Genomic DNA, 22,533 nt, shown 5'->3' on the forward strand with positions numbered 1-22,533 from the left:
TGTTGCGAGCTTCCCCACCCGCGCTGCGCACACGCCCGGCGCCGCCCCGGACCGCGACCGTGCGGATGGCTGCCTGGCTTGGGGATGTGTGTGCAGGACCCAGGGCCGGTCCTCACTTTCGGGCCAGAAGGGAGCAGAGGCCCCGAGAGGGTGGGATTCTCGGAATAGCCCTGTCCTGGTGCGAAGGCAGGGGAAGGGTATGGGGTTCTGCCCTCGAGGACTGGAGGAGGTTGGGTAGAAGAGCGCTGTTTTCGCCCAGCACCAGGTTTGGGTTCTGGGATGGGAGAAGGGGTTCCACGGAGACCGTGGGGGAAGCGTAGAGAATCTTTTGTTGTCCGCGCGGGATCTGGTGTGGGCTCTGTGGAGTGCGAGAAACTTGTAATGGCCCTGGCACCCGCGCGCCCTGCCATTTGGTGACATCTCGTCTCCCGCGGCCGCTGGCACCAGAGGTTCCGGGCTTTGTTTGCTCGAACGAGTGCCCGGGAGCGGCTTCCTCCCGGTGTGGCGCGGCGCCCCCCGCCCTGGGTCCTATCCCTCGCCGCAGCTCCCTCCTGGGCTGTGAGGACAGCATCCGTCGTGGCTGCGTCCCTCTCAAGCACAGAGACTGCCACGCCGGGGTTGGCGCCTCCTGTACTCTCCTCCAGAATCTATGAGGTACCTCTGGAAAGGAGGTGTCCCGGGAGGGGGAAGGGTGGGAAAACCTGGCACGAGATGGCCCAAACCTTTCTACTCAGACAAGGGCTCTTCCCCGACCCCAGGTTCTGAATGTCCGAACTACGGGCTGCGTCCTAGAGCGCTGCCTCGGGGGCGGTGGGGCGCTCGGTAGCAAGCTCGACAGTGCCCACCCACCCTGCTTGACCCTGCTGGAGTGGGAAGCGTGTCTTCTCCAGATTCTCCGCTTGTTTCTCAGCTCCCCACTGTGGGACATGGTGCAAAGCAGGATCCTGAGCTCCGCTCCCTCCTCCCGAACCGTACAGGGGGAGCCAGGGAGCAGTCCCGGACTTGGGTGTCGGGAAAGGAAACAGGACTTCTGCTGTCTTTCCTGCTCCCTCGCCGCCCCTGCGCCCAGCGCCTGGCGCCTTCTCCTCCTTCTCCTGCACGGGGTCACTCGACCAGGCGCTTCTGGAAAGTTTTCCTGAAAGCCATGGGCGGTAGGCATGACAGGATTGGGGCTCCGCGTGTGCAGACCGCGGGAAACCGGCCGCGGAGGGAAGCGGGTGGACGGTCCAGGATGCGGCTAGGAGCTAGGTGCTCGCGCACAGTGGCGTCCCCAGGCTGGTGGTCAGCTTGGTTGGGGTCTCAGCGCTGCACTTGTTGGACCAGGCTCTCAAGCAATCGAGGAAGGGGTGGGGGAGGAAGGGGAGGTTGAGGGGCAGAGCTTGGAATGCCGTGCGGCCAGTGTGGACAGCGGCTGGCGCGTGGGTGCGTGTGGACACTGGCTGGGGCTCGCTGGCTTGCAAGTACCAGCTCCAAATGCAAAATGCACAGCCTCCTGCGCCCCACGCGCCGTTTTCCAGCCTGCGGGTGTCGAGGGAGGAGCGGAGTAGGGAGCCAGGTGTGCGTGAAGCAGAGGGATGAACCGTTGTCTTCACAGCCGAGACAGGCACTTCCAGGGGCGTCCTCCGGCCTTACTGCACTGGGCAGCCCCAGTGGCCGTTCTGCGCGTCAGGTCCCTGGGAGAAAGGTGGCTGCTTTGGGGATGTAGTGGCCAGGCACGGCCACCGTGGGATCGCTCTCTGCTCTGCTTAGGCTGGATGGAAATCAAGTTACTGCTGAATGTGATCTGCAAAAGGTTTAAAACACACGCGCGCACAGACACACACACACTTTCTCACACTTGTACGCACAACTTTCTTTGCCTCAAATCTGAAAAGATGTTTAACCCAGTTGTAGTGTTCTGCCAGTAGGTCTCAGGAAAGCTATTTAATGCCCCCCAGCGCTGGTTTTTAAGTCCTTCCCAGGAGAGAGGTCCTGTGCTCTGCCTGGCCTTTCTCTATCCTTGTAATTTTGAGTCTACCTTCCAACATACATCTTGGGCATCAAGTCCACAGTCTGCCACTCTGTTAGCAGGGGGAATTGTTGGTTCTGGATACATGAATCCTTTATTTAGGTTTTTCCCAAAAGTAAAGTTGCCTGTGTCAATCCTAAATGAAAATATCTTACTTTTTTACACCTTATCCACACGTTCCAAAGGTCAAGATTGCAAGCATTTTGTATGGTTTTTTAATACCCTGTTTTGTCTGCATGGAACAGTTTTATGATTTACAGGAAGCTTTGATTAAACTACTCCAGGCACCAAAGTTAATTATTAACCTAACCTTAAATACAGTGGCAGAACCGTGTCTCCACCTATTAACCTAAACTATCTGTTAAAAAATAATTGCGCTAACTATTTCAATTTGGTTTACTCATGCTTGTTTATAGGTAACTTTTATTTGAATCTTGAGTAACTCCCGCTCTCTATTATTATTTTGGATTTAGGGCATTCTTAAATGAGGCACTTGGCAAACCTATCTGAAAGCAGAAAAGAATGAACATCAGATTTAAAACTTCATTTTTGTATGTCTTTTTTTTCCAGGTTGATATAAAGCAGTCTAGTTCCTGTTTCTTATTTACGATGTTTGTGTGGTGACAATCTTCCCAGTGTTATGTTTTACATGGACCACCCTTTGGAGATGGGCCACATCTCAATAATGCATATCACCCACATATGTAAAAGTCCAGCACATGCCCAAAATCCTTATCTCAGGATCCATCTGCAGAATATACTTATTGGAGAAAATATCTAAGTTTAAATAGGTTAAAATTCGTAAGAACCAGTGTAGAAACTCAAGTAAATGTTGAACCAATAAATGAATGAAGGATAGTCCCACATGGTTCATTTTTCTCCGCTTAAAGTGGACCTGGTGTTTTTTGCTACAGTGAAGAAAAAGTCTATGCCTTCAAGTAGGTTGCTATAAAGTGGCAATAAGTGCAACTCTTTATTTACACATACACAGACACACACACAAACACGCATCCCTCAAGTTCTCTCAAAGTCTAGTGAATGCTTTTCTCATCGTTACAAAATACATCATTTGCGTTTTGAGTAGGCGGTTAACATTGCCTAGTGTGTCGAATCAGAAGGATAGAAGAATTAGGAAGACTGTTATCTTCATTGAATAAAAATAACACATCCAAATTAAGAACTTGTATTAAATTCAAAATAAATACTCATGCTTTAAAAGCAAATGGGTAATTGCACTCTCATATGAAATGGAAGGAAAAATACTGTTTTGAACAAGGAGGTAAGTCAGATGCTTTACTACGTGTACTTAGTGGTTCAGCTCTTTTCTGAGCAGGACAAAAGAGTGATGATGGGAGAAAAAGTTTTTTTAGAACTAGATTGCCAAGAGCTAATATATTCTCCCATCTTATTTGTTTGCAGAAAGGAATCACAGAACAAGCCAAACTAATTGCAAATGCTTTAATTAGGCATCTGCCATTTGCAGCAGTATAAAGCCGAGGGAAGCCTGCCTGTGTCTCTGTACTGCCCCCACCCCACCCCCCTTTTAGGTTCACACAGTTTATTGTCCTATTCCCGGAGTGGGTGTTCCCTGGGTGTTCACACTTCCAGGGGAAGGTGAAGCCTGGAAGCATCCTCCTGTGCCCTCCCATCTTAGTGTCCCTCATTCTCTTGGGGTGCCCTGGAGCCAAATTGTCTCTGAGATATTTCTATTCCAGACTGAAGGCTTTTCTCATCTGCCTTAAAATGTACTGCAAGAGCAACTGAGCTATTCTCTGCTGGCAACCACATGGTTGCCTCTTGGGGATATGGTACGTCGGGAAGGGAGGGAGGCATTTAATCCCTTTGAAATGGGCAAATAAGATGTCATACCACACAAACCTCAAGGGGAGAGGGGAGTTCAGGATACCTCTCAGCAGGGGACTGTTACAGTATAGTATATACACGAGGGTATTTTGCTTTGTGAAGCAGATGAGTTCTTGCAAAACTATTTTTATTAGAATAATTCTAATTACACTAACGGAGAGTGTCATATAGAACTATCAATACTCTGATGTTTCCCAAATGACCTCTTCAGCCCAGACCCCTCTCCTGGATCTCTCAAATATTCATTGCCTACAGGCTAGGTAGCTCCTCTTGGATCTAACGGACATCTCAAGCTTAACATGTTCAAAACACCTACTTCTGGATCTTTCTCCCCCAAATATTCTTTTCTTATAATCTTCTCCATCTTGGTAAATGGCAGTTCCATCTTTTGAGTTGCTCAGGCCTAAAAACTTAAGAGTTATTCTGGATTCCTCTTTATCGTATCCACATCCATTCCAGCTGCAATGCTGTTGGTCCCACCTTCAGTGCTCTTGGCCGCACCCTCAGAATGCAATGCATGCAGACTTCCTCCAGGTCTTGCACCTCTGTGGCCCTCACGTTGGCCAAGCCACTGTCCCCTCCTGCTGGGTTATTGTGCCAGCGTCCTAGCTAGTCTCCCTGCTTTGCTCTTGGCCCCCTATAGTCTTATCTCAACACAGCAGCCAAAGTGGTTTTGTTAAAGGTAAGCCAGATCAGATCACTTCTGCTCAGATGCTTTCCCATCTTATTCCAATAAAAGCCAAAGTCCTCCCAATGACCTTTGTGGCCCCACATGATCTGCACTCGGGTCCACACCTCTCTGACCTTCACCCCTCCTTGGGGTTACCTGAACATGCCAAGCTGCTCTCCTCAGGCTCCTTTGCAGGGTCTTGCACCTCCTCTTTCTTGGCTTACGACAGTTCTTTCCCCTACAAAGCTGCATGATTGCTCCTCACATTCTTTAGGTCTCCTCTCAAATGTCACTTTCTCAGTGAATTCCTACCCCCTGACCTGCCTCATTTTTTCTCTTTAACACCTTTCACAGCCTGACAAACTAAATGTTGTCCTCATTTATTTTCTTTCTTCCACTAGAACATAATGCCGTGTAGATAGACATTTTTCTGTTTTATTCACTGCTGCATCTCCATCACCTAAACCTGTGCCTGGCTCATCATAGGCCCTTCATAACAAGTATTTGTTGAATGAGTGAATGAATAAAAAGTGAATCATTTTGCAAACAGCTAGTCTTTATTTTATCACTTTGTCTGCTCTTGTTTTTCTACATCATGATTCCATCAAATGAGATACTTCTCTGGCTGTGTGAGTGTGTGTGTCTTCCATGTACATAGATGATATATCTCACGCACCATTAGTGGAGCATTCGCTGTGGGGTGTTGTCCCGGTCTTGGTGATGGATTGGAGCCTGCTCATTCCCACACTCTCACCCCGTCCCCTTCTGTGGCCGAGAGCACACATCTGTGGGACACCTGGTTGAGGTGAAATCAACTGGCCAAGAAACAGAGCTGAGACGACAGCCAGCACTTATGGGGATTGAGCTTTTGACCTTGGCCTCATTTGTTCTGCATTCTAACCGCTGCCCACAGAGCCCTCTTGCTTTTTGTTTGGAGTTTTCTATTAGCAGTTTTTAAAATTCAACTTTCTACCAGAGAAAACAGTATGCCTGTTAACCCACATTTCTGCCCTGTACCAGTACAATGATAACTGTTGTTAAAGATCCTGTACATGGAGTCGGATGACCTGGGTCAGACTCTTAGTACCATGGACAAGCCAGATAACCTCTCTGAAGCTGCATGATATTCAATAAAATTGTGACTAGTAAACCTAGGCTTCCTACCCTCTATCATTGCTGGGATAATAATATGAAATCAGTAGTGTGGATGTATATGGTAAAATATGAAATGCACTCTGGAAATTTGAAAAGTTCGGTGCTAACTCCCTTCTCCTCTCTCCAGACCCTGGGCCGAGCAGAGACCCTCCTTCATCCTCTAAATCATAAAAGAAAGTCATTTTAGTGACTTTTTGTAGTGTTGAAGTTATTGTAGTGTAAACCACATTATGAAATTAAATAAGATCTTCAAATTCATTGAAAACACGCAATCAGCGTCGAGCATGGATAGCAACTTTACTATCAGAATGCCAACTGTGTCAAGTAAAGATCGCTTTCAGTGTGACCATTAAATTGGGCAAGGTCATGGGAGTGGCACTCTGCCAGTCATTTAGAAGTAAGGGCATTGTTTGTGCTCAGGTCAGTTCTAAAATTGTTCATGTTGATGTCAGCACTAATGTAGAACAGAGACATCAGGGTGAACTAGGAGGAGTCGGAGAGAAGTTTTGCTGTTTGCTGTAATGAGGGCATTTTCATTTGATTTTGTGGCATGAAGTGTGGAGGAACTGTCAGAGGGAAGGCAGTGGACAGCTCTGGAGGCAATGCAGAGGTGACATTTCTTAGGCAGACGCAACACACTTGGATTTGCATCCCGTTTTTTGCCATTTACAAATAGTGTGACTTTGAGCCAGTTGCTTAACTTCTCTGCCTCAGTTTCCATTTGTAAAATGCTGGCAAGATGATATTGTTATGGTTGTTGAGAAGAGTAAATATGATAACATCTGTAAAATTCATTGCACAATGCTTGGCACACCATACACACTCATGAAATAAAAGGCATTATTTTTATTTGGGTGGCAGTAGTCATGGTGAGTGCCCTAGTGGGGAGAGAACAAAAGGAAATGGCCACAAATCTGTAGCATAAAGAGATGATGCAAAGGAAACAAGGTTTGGACTAGAAATGAACATTCACACTGCAGCTGGCCATAGTGTCAGGGGTTTTAAGCTGTGAAGGATGTGAAAAAGTGACTTGCGTGGGAAGAGGAGTCACGATCCTTTTCCTAATGTTGCAAGTTGAAATATCACACCCAAAACATGGAAGAAAAAAACACTATACAAATGAAACAATAGCAAGCAGCACAGGGCCTTACATCAAATAAGAGCCCAAAGGATAGTTGTTTTAAAAAAATGATAGCCTTAGGGGGCCGGCCCCGTGGCCAAGTGGTAAAGTTCCTGTGCTCCGCTCAGGCCACCAACGTTTCGCTGGTTCGCATCCTAGGCACGGACCTAGCACTGCTCATCAAGCCATGCTGAGGCGGCGTCCCACATAGCACAACTAGAGTATCAACTATGTACTGGGAGGCTTTGGGGAGAAAGAAAAAAAAAAAAGATTGGTAACAGATGTTAGCTCAGTGCCAATCTTTAAAAAAAAAGAAAAAGAAAAAATGATAGCCTTCACTTACCAACACTTTAAAAATAAAATACACAGTCTGCACCCACTAAAGAATCTGAGAGCACCCACATGTGGAATCTGAGAGCAGCCTATAATGACTGTTCAGGGATGAGTTGAATTGACCCCAGGGACCACACCTGTCATAGGAGAGAAGCTTGGCAGCCAATCAACTCCTCCAGGAGGCTGTGACTGGGACTTCTGCATGAGGGTCTTCATGGTGGCCATACACATGGCAGCTGTACACTGGCTGGGTCACTCTTCCCTGGCCAAGCCTGAAATCCGTTTGGGAGAACATGAATCTCCATGCAGAAGCAAACCACTACCTTGCCCACCAAAAAAAGGAAATAGTAGGCTGACCCCAATAGAGACAGCATTAACTCCACTGACTGATATGCTGCTCTACAGCCTGAAATTTGACTCAGATGATAGCCAGACAAGCTCTTATCAGTGAGAAGAATCCGACTTCTAAAAGGCACAGCAGAAGGGGCAATAAATTGGTGTTATCACCGCAATTCCCTGAAGGACTCCTCTTGCACCCAGGAGGAGTAGGAATCCCTCCCTGGCTTAGAATTACAGTTATTTTCATCTAGGAAGAAAAAATTTTCTCTTAAATTTTGTAAGTAGAAAGAGGATATAAGGAGAGTGAAATAAATCAGCAATGAACATGCCCCAAAGACTGAAGAGCCAGGTCCTTCCAAGCTGAGCTGCAAGTATGATTGTTGCTTTGAAAGTATTGTTAGTAATAGATACTGCCACATATAGCCTTTAGACCTGAGGCTTTCACTGAATGTGACTCAGTGCTTTCTGGTGGTTTCCAACTAACCTATAATTGCCGCCTGTAGAAAATTTAATTTAAAAAGAATCTACGCCAATTTTAAAAATTTAGCAGAAGAATCTCTAAAATTGATGCTAGTTACCCATCTCTTACCCCTTCTGCCCTCCCATGTGTTTAAGACTAAGCCTTTGGCCATGATTTAATTCGAAGCATGTATAGAACAGAACAGGATCTGGTGCTGAACACAGTGAAAACACGCCATTGGAAAATAAACATTTTAGAGACTGAGAAGAAATAAAGAATATATTAATTATGATTTGATGTTATATGAGAGTTTTATAAACAAGCTTTCTGTGATGGATCCATTCTTCTTTCCTTTTTCCTATTCCTGAATCTTTTTTTAAGGAGAGTATTCCATCTTTTTATTAATATAGTAGCAATTCCAGCACTTCCCCACCCCTCCCCCCAACTCCTACTGTCCTTGAGTGAGGAAACTAGAGAATACTGATGGAGCTGGTGAATGGAAATGTTGCTTTTCTGAAAATGGAATGCTTTATGAAAAATTGCATTCTACAAAAAACTCTCAAACAATTCAGCAACTGTCTCTCCCTTTTACCCTGGAGAGCCACGTGGCTTCATTCACATATTTTGGTGTTTGAATGCATTTGTTCATAGGCCTCCAACACCCAGGTGGAAAACCGGTCTATTAAGCTTTTCATTATTCTAAAAACATGAGCATCTGAGTTACTAAGAACATTCTCATCTCTGCATAGTGAGCGATAAATAGAAACCAAATTGTTTACAGCATTCCAAACTGGAGTCTATGTAGCAGAATGGCAGTGGGGTGGATTTTTATAAGCAGAGTACTTGTTAATGGTTTTCGAGATGGATTCTGTGCTAATTCTTCTCGCATCATGAATGATGGCCCTAGCTAGACACTGTCGCTGGGATCTTCATCTATTAATCATGGAGGCTGCTTTCTTATTCGGTTGCCATAGTTTCAGTGCCTCAGATAGTGTTGGGGTGTCTTGGGAAAGGTTGGAGATATACTAGGGCTTGCAAGCCTGGCAGCTATTCTGGCAGTTGTGGTGTTCTGAAAGAACTGCTTCTCATATAATTCACTGTTGGATTAAAAGAGGCAACTTCTGAGAGTGTCTCTCTGGACCTTGTTATGTGCACATCCAGCTGATATTTACTCCAGGATTTGCCTCTTGCTCAGTCCTGCTGGTAAAAAATTACAGTCCAGGAGCTGATGTCACTTTCATCTTTCGACAAGAAAGCAAAAGGGTGCGAACTCTTCATTAAGCCTATTCATAAATGGGGAGGTAAATGAGGGCATTCAGGACTTTGCTCAAAATTTCGGTTTCATAATTTGGTTTTGGCTCTGCAGATCGCTACATAAATAAAATGACCTCATGAGTGTTATAGGTTGTGCTCTGGTATGGCAATGTAAACCTTTAGTGCTTTGCTTCAGGTTTAACCTTGATTTTTTTAGGTTTGACACACATTACTGAGGAGCTGGAGACCATTTTCTTGTATTTTGCAGCATTGGCCCATAGGTCTACTGCTTTGTCAGCTCTTGAGTATATGAGCATTTTTTCCTCGCTGTAATTGCAATATTTTGCTATTTTGGTTTTAGCTTTGTGACTTCAGGGTTGATGAGGAAAAGCTCTCCAGTTGTGTATATGTTGTGTGACCTACTCAAGAAAAGATTTGGAGCAGTAAATTGCTGCAAGAGAGAGAGACACACACTCAGTGATTTCTGTGCTTCGTGAGTGATGGAGAACACAGCTTTCCTTTGTTAGGTAAATTTGGCCTTGTGTGACAGATACTGGTACACTTCTTAGTGTTTTAGTTCCCATTTCTCAAGTGGACTTTCAAGGACTCCTACCAGTCTAAGCCAAGCCATTTAATTCTTTTGTAGATTAAAACATAAAATAAAACAATCTCACACTTGAAGCAAACAGCACTGAATTCAGGAAATGTAAGGCATCAAATGAAAATCCAGGCAGATTCAGAAGAAGAAAACCTTGAATTCATTACAAATGGGCCTAATCTAGAAAATTAGTCACTTTTTTTTTCACTAGAAAATGACTAGTTTTTATTTCAGGGTGAGCTTCAAAGCAACCGTTTTAAATTTCCCCAGATGCAGCCTGCCAAAATTTTTGTGTAGCATTTTTAATGCACGTGACTATTATATTGACCCCTCCCTTACCCAACCACACTCAGTGATTGATTTTAGAGGCCAATAATTTGAAGTAAATTAAAAGGATAACATGGCCTTAATTGCTACTGGCTTCACCAGGCTTCTGGGCACCGGAATTCCTTGTGGAGAAACACTTTTAAGTGTCACAGCAGTTTTTGATCATGTGGTCTGGCTTACCCATAGGCTGCAATCATCGCCCCAGCCCTTCTCCACCTCCCCCTCAAATATCTCTGTGAATCAAAGAAAACACATATTTGTAAATTCAGTATTACGGACCCTTGATTGTTTGGGAGGGTCAGAAAATAGGTCCTGCTCATTTTATGGTATTATAAGTTAGTTGTTTAAAAAAAAGGAATGGAGTGGGAAGGACAGTGGGACTAACATTTCAGATCTGAAGGGTTTTTTTGTTGGAAGAAGAGTTTGTGTGAATTCAGTTTGCTGTCCTCGCGACAATAACAAGATTGTGATTACTCTTTGCTGTCTGGTCAGACACAGTATTGCACATGTAGCCTTAAGAAAAGTAAGCAGCACTTCTGTGTGGATGTCAGTCAAATACAATGTGGACTTTAATTAACCTTAATTAATGATTTCTGATTACAGATTTTCTTTTGTGCCTCTGAGGCATCAATACCTTGGAGGCCGTATTTCGGTGGAACATTTTCAGACAGCAGTGACTTGAACGTGCTTCCATTATCTTGCCATGCAAACCACACTAGCTTCTTATTATAGGAAAAATGTGATTCTGTATCATTTGCAGAATAGTGATGTAAAGAATGAAATATCACTTAAGGGATAACTGAAATTTATAAGTGAGGCAGAGTACCTTGAATCTTTAGGGGAACCGTTTTAAATTTTAAAGGAATTTACTTATCAAAATTGCTCATACTTACTGGCTCCTAGCTGGCTGGATTCGAGGTCATTTCTTCCAAACCCTGAATAAGACTTTCAGTAGTATCCTAATTCTTTTGAATGAAAGCTACTGTGTGCTGGGGCGGTGGACCAAGTGGTATTACCTTTGCTTAAAACTACCCTTTTCCAAGAGCTAATCATAATGACCAGAAATATTGTAGGTACAGGAGAGAAATAGGCCTTACTTTTGGTTAAAAGTACTTTTTCCTGTGTCATGAGTTTTACAACAGATATCAAGAACCTGAGTTATAATGTTAATGTGCTATTTACATTCAACTTGTAACTAGAGGGTCTAATAAAAGTTAGATATAATATATTAATGCCAACTTATGAATTAAATTTCTGTGTGAATAATCATCTTGTAGCTTATACGAAACTCTAGTAGCATATAACCCATCTAGTCTAGTGTAATTTGTGCTTATGAATTATAAATGCTTAGCTTTTACAATTAAGCTTACCAATCTATAAGCATCTTAATGAGAAATTACCTAAATTAAATTGATTTGTACTGTTTGCTGTACTGTGTTCTAGGGTAGTGATTATCTGAATTTTCAAGATGATTGTCCCACTGCCTGCAATACAGCTTTACTTTTCGTAGAAATAAAGTCAACCCAGTGGCATGATCCCATGTTTGCCCAGCCAAGAGGAGATGCTACTGGTGTCAGAAGTAGGAAGGACAGAATAGTTTCATATGTAGCTAAGAGTAAAGGTAGCAATTATCTTTTGGATCCTTCTCTTTTTTTAAAGGGATGTTCAGAGTACTGGGAAAAGTTTTCTACTAAAAAGTCAACTTTTATCTACAAGGTGTTTCCTTTCATTTGTGATGAGGGGAAGTTCAACATGTTGAATATGCTGATTAATTAATTCTCATGGGATATCTTGGAGGGTGGAGCTTTCATTTCATATTTTGTCATGTCCAGAACACAAGACCTGTTAATATTGCCCAAACACATCCGTTCCCAAGAATGAAAAAGACAACATAATTACCTTTGCTGTTAGAAAACAGCCACATCCAATTCCCCAGCAGATCCTACAACATGCCAGGTGTGCAAGAGAAGGCTTTGAAATGTTGTGAATAGCTTGACATTATCACATTGTTATTGAAATGCAAATTCTTCTGAGCAGAACTTGAAAGGGTTTTAAAATGTAAGACTAAGACAATGTATTTTTTCTTGCTTGTTGTCAACCACAGCTAGTCTTAACTGGAGGGCTTGTTCTACTAAAAGTCATCATAATACATTTGCATATTTCATTATATCTCATTGTCTGTGTTTAAAGTACAGACACACCTTCCTGGGATGGTACGTCGTTGGGACAAATGGGCTTCCGGCAGTGAAGTGCAAACCCAGGACTGTTCCTCCTATGAGGCGTCTCACTGAGTCCCATGGCACATTTAGAAATCAGGCTTACTGATGATGATCAACATCAACAGTATTTAACAGTGTTATTATGAATAATAAAGACCTCATTTATACAGTACTTATATTTTTCAAAGTGCCTTTATAAACGTTGCCTCATTTAATGTCATTACAACCTGGATTAGGCAGGGCAGGTATTATTATGCCCAATTTAAAGATGCGATAACGGAAGTTCAGAGAGGTCACATCATTTGCCAAAGAATGTACGTCTGGTAAGGGAGGTGCTTGGAACAGGTCTGCAACCTTCTGAATCTGAGTTTTGTGCTTCTCCATGTCATTGCACTGTTTATTCAGTACTTCAAAAAACTTGTACAGTGATTGCAGTCTTCCCACCATAGATGTTCTCACATACGCCTGTTGTGCAGGTTGAATACCCACAGAATAAGTTGGGAAGTATCTTTGCAAGGGCTCTACCTGAGGCCCGTGCAATTAGGACCTAAAGTCCTGCTTTGCAGTGGACAGTGGCTTCCTCCTGCCATTTCAGGACATTGTCTCCAGGGGCTTTCAGGGTCTTGAGTCTGTCACCTGAGAGGAGATCAATTGAAAAGTGGAGGATGTTTCATTGGGGATTCTAGTCCTGTCTTATAAGAGGGATAAAAATAAACAATAACATGAGGGTAGAAACTTTGACCCTGGTGCAGGGTAAACCAGAGGAACAGAGAGCTGAACCAGATATCCTGGCAGGAATATCCCCCTGGGGCTTGAAACTTGTACCTATGAAACAGAAACACATTTTTAGCGCAGAATAAAGTAGACCGTATGGCACAACTAAGTAGATCTTCTCTCTGACAAAGGTCATTCTACTCAGTGATCCATGCTACCAGGTCTAGTGAAAGCAGCAGTTCAGTTTAATTCAACAGATATGTATTTGGCACCTACTCTAGGCAAGGAAAATTTCTAGATACTGCAGAAACACAGTGATGCCCTAGTTTAGAATTTATTAATTGTGTACCTACTATTGGACAGACATGGGGCCCACATTCTACTGAGGAATGTAGATATATGAAAAATCACTATTGTAAGGTCTGACTATTCTCCATCCCAGAGGCAGAATGGTAAGGATCCTAAGAAGGACAGGAGGGAGCAGCTCTGTCCAGCTGGGAGGTCAGGCAGGCCTTTGTGAAGGAGGAGGCATTTGAGCTGTGTCCAAAGAATGTGGATGGGAGGCAGGGTTGGAGGCAGGGAAGCAGTGGGGCTCAGGGAGAGGTAGGTGCCAAGACCCAGAGGCAGGGAAGTGCAGGACTTGGCCCCAGAACAGCAAGGGGTCCTCCTGGTGATGGTGATGGTGATGTGGCCTGGAAGCCCTGAGGACAGAAAGGGGGATGGAGAGCAGGCTGTGGAGCTCTGCCCTGCTGAAGAAGCGGAACGTGGAGCTGCAGGCAGTTGAAGCCTTTCAGCAAGAAGATGACATCATCACTCGTGTGTTTTAGAAATATAAATCTGCTAGCAATGTGAGTGGAAAAAAGGAAATAAATCTGGGTGTATTGGCAAGGTATAGCCGTCAGGACTTGGGGACCAGTTGGACTTGTGGGGTAAGGAGTGGAAGGAGTGGTTCCAAGATGTCACATCTGGGGAAATGAATGGATAGTTGTGGCATTGGCCAAGACAGGAACCCAGGTTTACAAACAAAATAGTTGATGTTTAACAGCTATCATAAACCATAGTTAAGTGATATATAGGCCAAACCTCAAAGCCTTGGACCTAATCCTCTTGTGCTCACACCCAGCTCTGTGAAACCAGTGCTAAAGATCTTAAAATTAAGAGTGTTTAAATTGTCGCATTTGGTCTGGCAGCTGGGACCACTTTCTCCCACATTAGAAAGGTTAATACCATAATATGAGGTTGATAACATGAGGAAGACTGAGTACCATCCAGCGCGTCTATAAAACCTGGTACAAAAGTGCAGCAAGAACAAGTGCCAGTGAGTCAGTCATGTAAGAATCGGGGCATACATCCAGCCACCTGTTTCCTATTTTTTTCATTCTGAACCATTTTACTTTATGCAAGTTTTTGAATTCTGAAATTAGATATACATGTGTTTGTCCCTCCTTCCCTCCTCCCCACCCTGCCTTGGGCATATTTATATGAGTATTTTTCTCTTGAGTTGCCTTATGCAACTGAAATGTTACAGATGATGTAATTCACAAAACACGCATCACACCTAAATTGTGTTGTTTATTTAATAAGACAGGGTTAGCAGACAGCTAGGCCTTTTTCATTGCATTGTGCTAAAACTGAATGCTGCTTATATAGTGGAAGGAAAAATGTGTTCAGTAATATTTTATTTAGAAATAAATATTTCTTCACCACACAGGTCATTGAGGTATCACGGATTTCGTTTTATGGTTTCAATCTTTAGATAAGAATGCCGTAGTACGCTTGTCCAGTTGTCCATCCTCTGAGGCCTTTAATAGTTGAAAACAACTAAGTATTGATACTATAAAAAAGAATCTTATAAAGATGAATATTTTGTATTTACCCTTCACATTGCATTTTTCTTTCAGGGGTTTCTAAATAAAACTTGTAACAGGACAGTTTTATGCTCTAGTAAAATAAAGTTTTATTTTGTATTTTAAAAAGAGGTTGAAAAATAGAAGTGAAACAAACAGGATCAGAAACATCAAGTATCTTCAAGGACTTTTAACAAATTGTGTGTTTCTAGAGGGAAGAAAACCTTTACAAAATTGTTTGTTTTGATGTCCTGTTTTAAAGGCACATTCAAATTAAACGTTAAGAAATAATCTGATTTTTTTTTTTTTACGTTGGGACACTATGTTTGAGTTGGTGTCATCGTATTGAACTGAACTATACATTACTTATTTATTGTGGTATGTCAGATTATTGCATTGGTGTAGTGTTACTTGTTTCTAACTTGTAGGCTGCCCTCTAGTGTTACTTAATCTCAAAACAACCACTTTTGTTTAAATGCCATGAAAGGTGGGAAAACAGTGTCTTACCATCTAGTCAGCAGCTAACGCAGCCCCGCTAGACACTATCTCTAAATACAGTGTTAAGAAGTTTATGATACCCCGTTTGAAAGGTTGTGAACAAACTTAAATGTGTCCATCACCAGAGCTCTTGGTGGCACAGAGGACAATATTGTGTGGAAAACAGACATACCGATGACTGTGAATTCAAGTCAAACTTTGAATACAAAATCAAACACTGAACAAGGAGTTTTAGGACTACGTTATTCAGTTAATTTCACGTATATTTTCATTTGTGTATGCAAAAGAGCCATATATGATAAAATAAGCTGTGTCTAAATAAGTCTAAAAGACCTTCTTTAATAAGTTTAAATAAAAATTACAAGTGTCAAGAAAAAAGTTTCAGTGACTATTGGGTGGGCGATGTTTGGCCAGACAGCCTCAAAGTCTGTGGCATAATTAGCCCTCAGGGAAGAGTTCTCAAACTTCAATACACTATCGTATTCCAAACCTTCAAAGGGTAAATTCCAGCACTTTATAGATTATTCTCTGAAGATGTTAAGAAGAGAAGCATGCGTTGCAGCCTAAACTGTGGCATTAAGTACTTTCTGACAGTAGTGCCAACTCCACTTTTTCTTGGATGAAGAGTAAGCATACTCCAGAGTCTGCAATAAGTGGAGAGGGTAAATTTCAGACTCGGTAGCTATTTTTCGCATGTGTAATGTTGGCATTCTCAGTGGGTTACGAAGGTACATCTAGCTCACAGTGACTGACATGAATTCGATAAAAATGGTTCCTGATGATGATGATGATGATTTCCTTAAAGCTTTTAGACTAAGATCAGGAAGAACAACTAAGACCACATTAGTGCTAGACACACGGAAAATGAAGCTGAGTGTCAAAATTACCCTTGGAAGTCAACTTCTTTTCTTCTATGGGGGTGATGTGATGGACTAATTAAATGCAGAGCTGGAGTTTCCTATTCTGTTGGTAACGAGATCTTGGGAAAGTTATTTAACCTCTCTGTGCCTCATGTTCCTCATCTGTAAAATGGGAATACTAACAGTGTCTACCTCATAACGTGGTTCTGGTGACTAAATGAGAACGATGCCTGTTACATAGTAAGCACTCAATAAAAATTAGCTATTATACGTTGACACCAAGTCCTTCTAATAGAATTGGCTGAATTCAGAGTTTTATGTCACCAGCAAGATATAGCTCTTGGGATATAAGTTCAAACTGAAAAGACAAGATGAGAGTGTCCAGATGAGTCTTTCTGCCTGCTTCCATCTCTGTCTCTTTCTCTGTGTTCTTTTGTTTTTCAAGGCATGATTTAAAAATAACTGATTGAATAACCATTCATTACTTCATTTTATTTAGGAAATGTTTAATACATACCTACTATGTGCATTGAGCTATATTATATATTAGATCCTATTGATATTTCCAAAATATTAAATAAAGTGTTAGGTGAGGTGATGAGTTTTGCTCCAGCTTTCATTTGCCTTTGTTGGCCCTAGTACTCAGTTAGAAGCCTGTGTTTATCAGGCTTATGTCACATGCCCCGAGCTGCTGCCTTCCTGTACTCTGGGAAGAGAGGATGTAGAGAGTTCAAGGGAATAAAACTGAGGGTTTTCTCACTCGGTGACTTTTCTGGATACAGCATTTAGATTGTAGTTGATGTTATACCTGGAATCACAACATTCAGGAATTTTCACTAACAAAGAGGGCCCAAAGATCTCTGGTAATTTAATATCTAACTCAAAATCAATGTATAAATATAAAAAGTTTATTTTCTGCAACAAAACTTTGTTACTTGTGGCATGAATTTACCCCACTAAGACAAAAATGTCAATTTGATTCATTGGTTTTAAACACTTGTTTTTCACAAAACCTGATAGTTGGTCCACTACACAGCAAAGTGGATGGTTTGGAAAGTAAATCCCTGTTCCGACTCAGCTGTCATCCCTGCTTCCCTGAGGTAATGAGAAGGCAGAAAAGGAGTTGGGTGATTGAAGAAGAAAAACGAGGGTCAAATGATCATTAGCTCTCAAGCAAACACAAGTTAATTCTGGCTTTATCTGTCCCAAGTGTTACTCCGGTGGGCAAAGCCTAATTTACAAAAATAAGGAAATTGCTAGTCAGGAGTTAGGAAATGTGCTAACAAGCAGAGCTTGGAGACTGGGTCCAGCCAGAGATGGATGATAGGAACGATAGGAACTGGGGCCCCTCCTCCAGGCCAGGAACGATTGTGTTCATTTTGATATTCACCCAAACTCAGGGCCATCTGACAGCTGTTTGGTGTTTCTCGTGAAATGGACTTGGGCCCTGGCCAGATGCTAGTGGACAGATGTTCATAACACAAAAAGCTTCATGAAAATAGGCGCTAATTGGCACCCTCCTAATGATCTGAACAAATAAGGCAGGAATGGGCTGGACCTGCCAGTGACCATCTCAGCGCCCAAGCCGGCCTTTCCCGGCTTAGGGAGGGCGCCTTGCTGGAAACTGAGCTTTCCCATACTCAGGGATTCTTGGTTCCTGGGCTCCTTGACATGAAACCTCCAACAGGGATATGTAGTGTCTGTTTTGTGTGTGTGTATGTGCTTAACAACTGAACCCTTTCAAAAAGGTGGCAAATCAGGGCTCATTGGGACTTTGCCCACCCCCGACCAAGGCAAGCCTCGAAGTGCAGAATTTTCTTCATGAATTTAGTTTCTATGCAGTATTTTTTGAACAAATACTTTATGAAAATGATTACCTATTACCTACCTGTGAACCCTCAAACAGAATCTATGTACTTCATTTCATACCTTTAATTGTAATTGATTAGTAATAGCTGCAATATAATTTTGTTCAAATTTTTTGGTTCAAATGGATTTTTTTTAAAGCCTAAGTTAGTTTAAAATGAGTATTTCAGGGGCAAACTGGTTTGACAATGCCCCATTCATAATTAGGTGGATTTGCTCCTACTTGTACAGGCTACGATTAACTGTCTTTGATTTCAACAGTTAAACTGTCTTTTTAGTGCCTGGGGCAGTTTTTGAGTAGGAATTCTCCCCTCTCTTTTCCTCTCAATTTTGCAAGTTGGAAACAAACTCTTACCTCCTGGCTGATTACTAGTAGAATCTGTTACCCATCTAGAGACTGACAATTTCTTTCTAAGGCAGGATGTAGTTTTATAATAGGTGATTTAGCATATGTTTACTGATGTTACTGTTCATTGCTTGTTTTTCATGAACTCAGATCATGTCCAGATTAGGACATAGAATAGAGGGCTCCCCCCAACTCTTTGCAGCCCCCACTCCTACCTCTGCTTGTTAAAGCTTCCTTTTCTCTATCTTTTTCCAGAGAGAAAGATCTAAGAAGGACCCATCCTCCACCCAGATCTTTCTAAAACATGAGCTATAATAACCCAACTAAAGAGGCTGCACACATTTTTCTAGTCATTTCTTTAGTTAGTTATCCAAAAAAAATTATGGACTTGGTTGAAGCTGTACTGTGTTGAGTGTGAAAGGATGTCTTATCGTGGTATTCACTGGGGTTGAAAGTCTCTTGGTTTTTTTCCCCTAACATCCTATTCTCAGGATTTCTCTGGACCAGGAGTACACCCTCTCCTTTCCATTCTCCAGCGTGGCTCCTGCTCCCTTGAATGAAAGGCAGCTCCGACTAAAGGAGCTAGAATATGCCCAGCAACCAGTGCTGGGTACTATTGAGTCCATTGTTTGCTCCCAGCACTGTGGAGCCAAATCTCATTTTATAGCACAGTGTGTTCTAGGAATTCCACTTCATCAGTACAACAGACCTTCTCTAATGCTTTCCTCTTTTCTCCACTTGCCGCTGTCACAGGCAGCGCCACACAGTCCTGCGGCAGGCAATTATAATTCACTTCTCTCCAAGGCTCCGCTCTCCCCCATTTGCAAGGGACCACAAGGCATCAGCTGCCATATTAAATAGAAACTAATGACACCAAGCATGATCAGCCAAAGCAGTCGACGTGGTGGTGTGTTTAAGATTTAATCCCTTTGAGGGACTGAACTCTGAGTTCAGAGGTGGCCTCCCTACACTGGTTACACGGAGGTTCATAAGAAATTAGGCTAAAATTATACTTGGTGAATTTTCAAGTGCTTAAAGGTAAATGAGGTGACTATTTGTAGTTAAAATGAATACATTAAAATGTTTCCCAATGCAGTCACAAAAAACAGCTCTGATACAAAGTTATATAATGCACAGAGTATTATTGAAGCCACTATATGTACTTATTTGTCCTCCATAGTTTTCAAAGCAGTTTGCAAACTAGCAATACAGCCCCTGTTTGTTTTCCAAATGGAGAAGTGTCCTTTGGTAGCTCACGAGAATTCTTGGGGATGAATGAGTGCGCTCTACAACACAGCCACCTCCTCCTGGGCCCTCATCTGTGCAGGGAGATGCTTCTCTCCCAAGACAGGATCTCCATCATTGCTTGTTTATCCCTTCCCCCCAAATTTTAATTTTTTTTAACTTTCTAGTATATTTTGGCAATGGTTGAATGAAAATATTTTCCTTTTTGTCATATCTGACCACATATGGCGTCACTTATGAAATAATTTTCTATTGGATTTGCAAAATTGCCCCATTATTAACACTGCCTGTAAGTAAGTATGATTGTCCCCCGCTGATATAAAAAGGTTTTGAGAGAATCCCATCTGCACTTGCACATTCAGAGGCTGACACATGTGAACTCTCCTCTTGGTAGAGAGGATGCGGGCTAATGCCCCGCCTAAGTGGGAGGCCGTGTCATCTTCCGACTCCTCGGCACTTACCTAACTTGCTCCGTGGCCTTATGCAGCTGTGCTGAGAGATGGGGAGAGCATCATCGTTACGGGCCCAACCTTGGAGGATTTCACTGAGTACCAAATCATTAATTGACCCGAAGGTGAGCAAGTAATTAGTGCAAGGCTTTTCCAAGCTCTTTGACATGCACTGTCCCATTTCATTCCCACAGTACCCCATGGCACCTGTCCTTGCCCTGGTTTGGAAAAAGAGAAGAAACCTTCTTCTGTTGAATAAAAAGATCGTCAGTGTGAAGTTACGTGTTCTTATCCTTTTGCCCAACCATTGTGCTTCGTATTTTCAGCTTGGCAAACTAAAACATGTTGAAAAGGAGGGCTGGCTACAAACTCCTTTTTTAAAAAGAAGTGTGAATATCAGAGGAAGCCTTAGGCCATAGAGACACTTATTTTACACATTCTGGGGAATTTTAAAGATGAGCAACGAAGTGCACGGCTCGCCTGGCAGTACTCTCCAGGCTAATCAGTAATTCTTTGACTGGCGTCAGTGACGTTTGGTGGGTAGTGGTTGGTATGCCTACATTTTTCGTTGTCATCATTTCTTCAGGTTTGGGTATTTTGGGTATATAACTGAGTCAGGATCTATAGACGGATCCTGTAAGGGACCCTCGGGAGCGTCCTTGTGGCAAACAGCAGGCAGGTATTTTTTAAAGCGCTACCCTGGCTGTCAGAAAGTTGACGGCTCCTGATACTTTAAGTTGTCAGTCCAGACATCCTCATTCCTCTGTGGGATTATTGATGTTGTTGTTGTAGCGTGTCTCCGTTTAATTGCAAACAGGGAGCTGATAGAGCAAGCTTGTTGTGATTACATTCTCTGAGATACCTATTATATCTGAATTCAGTAATCAAGTCAGAACTGGAGTGTGGAGGGCAGGGACCAGCTTCAGCAAATGAAACTTGTCCACAAGAGAAGAGAGGTGCGTGTCAGTGGTCATCTGCAGAGAGGCCGGAGCCTGGGTTCAAACCCAAGACCACCACTCACTAGCTGTGTGACCACAGGCAAACTACTTAACCTCCCTGTGCCTCAGTTTTCTCCTCTGTAAAATGGAATAGCAATAGTGCCTGCCTTTTAGGGTCTTTGTGAGGATTAAATGAGTCAAGATGTGTAGATTGCTGTAAGGGTTTGTTACATAGTAAGCACTAGATAAGCGTTTCCTATTTTCAGTCTTTTCCTCCAAATCTGTTCATGTAAGCATGCTGATGAGGCATAAGCTGCAAAGAGAGTATGTGTGTGTGTTTGTGTGTGTGTGCTAGAGAATATCATGCAGAAGTGATTCTACACTGGAATTGTAGCCAGGGCAAATTTGGTTCCAGCTTCTCTACACCCTAAGCCCTTTCTGAGTCACTCCCCTCCTCCACCTTCCCCCTCTAGATTCTTCTACCCACTTTCTCTTTGGTCATGGCCCATATCTCATCCAAGTGACACTTTACGAATTCCATAAAGCCACTCACCTTTGCGGTCCCCAAGAACAGAGACTATACTCTAATCCTCTTTGCATTCAATGTGGTACTTGCTGAATGTGCTAATGGATGCTAATATTTAATAACAGAGCTAACCCAAGCCCTCTTCTGACAATGTTGGATTCCTGTCCTTAAGGGTGAGAATTGTAGCCATGAAGCTGTTTGGGGAACTGGGTTGCCAAAGACCTGCCTGATCAGAATCTCCAGGGTCGAGGCCTGGGAATCTACAGGAGTCAAATGTCCCTCAGGCAACTGTGATGATCAGTCAATTTGGGGAGCCTCTGATTTAACTAACCGTCCTGAGAGTAACATTCCTCAAGTGTGAGATGAATAGAGAGCCAAGCTTTTCTCCCAAGGTTTTGGTACAGAGCAAATGATGTCATCTCTGTTTTTACACAGTGTAAAGCCCCAGGTCAACCTAAGGTGCCATCCTTACTGTGAGATGCAGAGCACCTGGGCGCTGTGGACGGTCTGCGGACTGCAGGGCACAGCGATGTGTGCTGGGCGCGTGCTGCCGGGGCCTTCAGAAGCTGGTCACTGGACAACATCTCTCCTTGGGCATCGCCTTTGCTTTTGCTGTGATTGAGTAGAGCCATTTAAAGGCACAGTTTCAAGCCCGCAGAGCCTGACACGGGGCTCTCTATATCATTAGATGTTGTTAACATTAGCACTTTTAGAGTATTATTTCACAGACGTGGTTTCAAGTTCAGGAGCTAAAAGGTGGAGTAATGGTGTCAGATAACCTCGGAGAGAATCATTCTCTTGGTAATCTCTCCTTTCTTAAAATAATCCAGACATTGCTGACTGTGAAATTTGTGACTAACCTTCAGTAGATGTTTATTTTGCTTTTAAAATAAAACCA

General features: G+C 42.9%; 1 protein-coding gene across 8 annotated transcripts in view; it reads left to right on the top strand.

Moving 5' to 3' along the window:
- Window positions 1–22,533, top strand: part of SEMA6A (semaphorin 6A) — a 126,818-nt gene that overhangs the window by 1,154 nt on the left and 103,131 nt on the right. For 2 of the 8 annotated variants that reach the window (XM_070233216.1, XM_070233219.1), the window contains exon 1: window positions 559–654. The exons of 3 other annotated variants lie outside the window; for them this stretch is intronic. The gene's annotated coding sequence lies outside the window, so the exon portion shown is untranslated. Of the gene's footprint in view, window positions 1–558; window positions 655–1,029; window positions 1,152–22,533 lie in introns of those variants that run through there. 3 more of the 8 variants (XM_070233215.1, XM_070233213.1, XM_070233218.1) reach the window with 3 other exon arrangements.

Source organism: Equus caballus, chromosome 14, assembly GCF_041296265.1.
Source record: "Equus caballus isolate H_3958 breed thoroughbred chromosome 14, TB-T2T, whole genome shotgun sequence".
NCBI classification, from domain to species: Eukaryota; Metazoa; Chordata; class Mammalia; order Perissodactyla; family Equidae; genus Equus; species Equus caballus.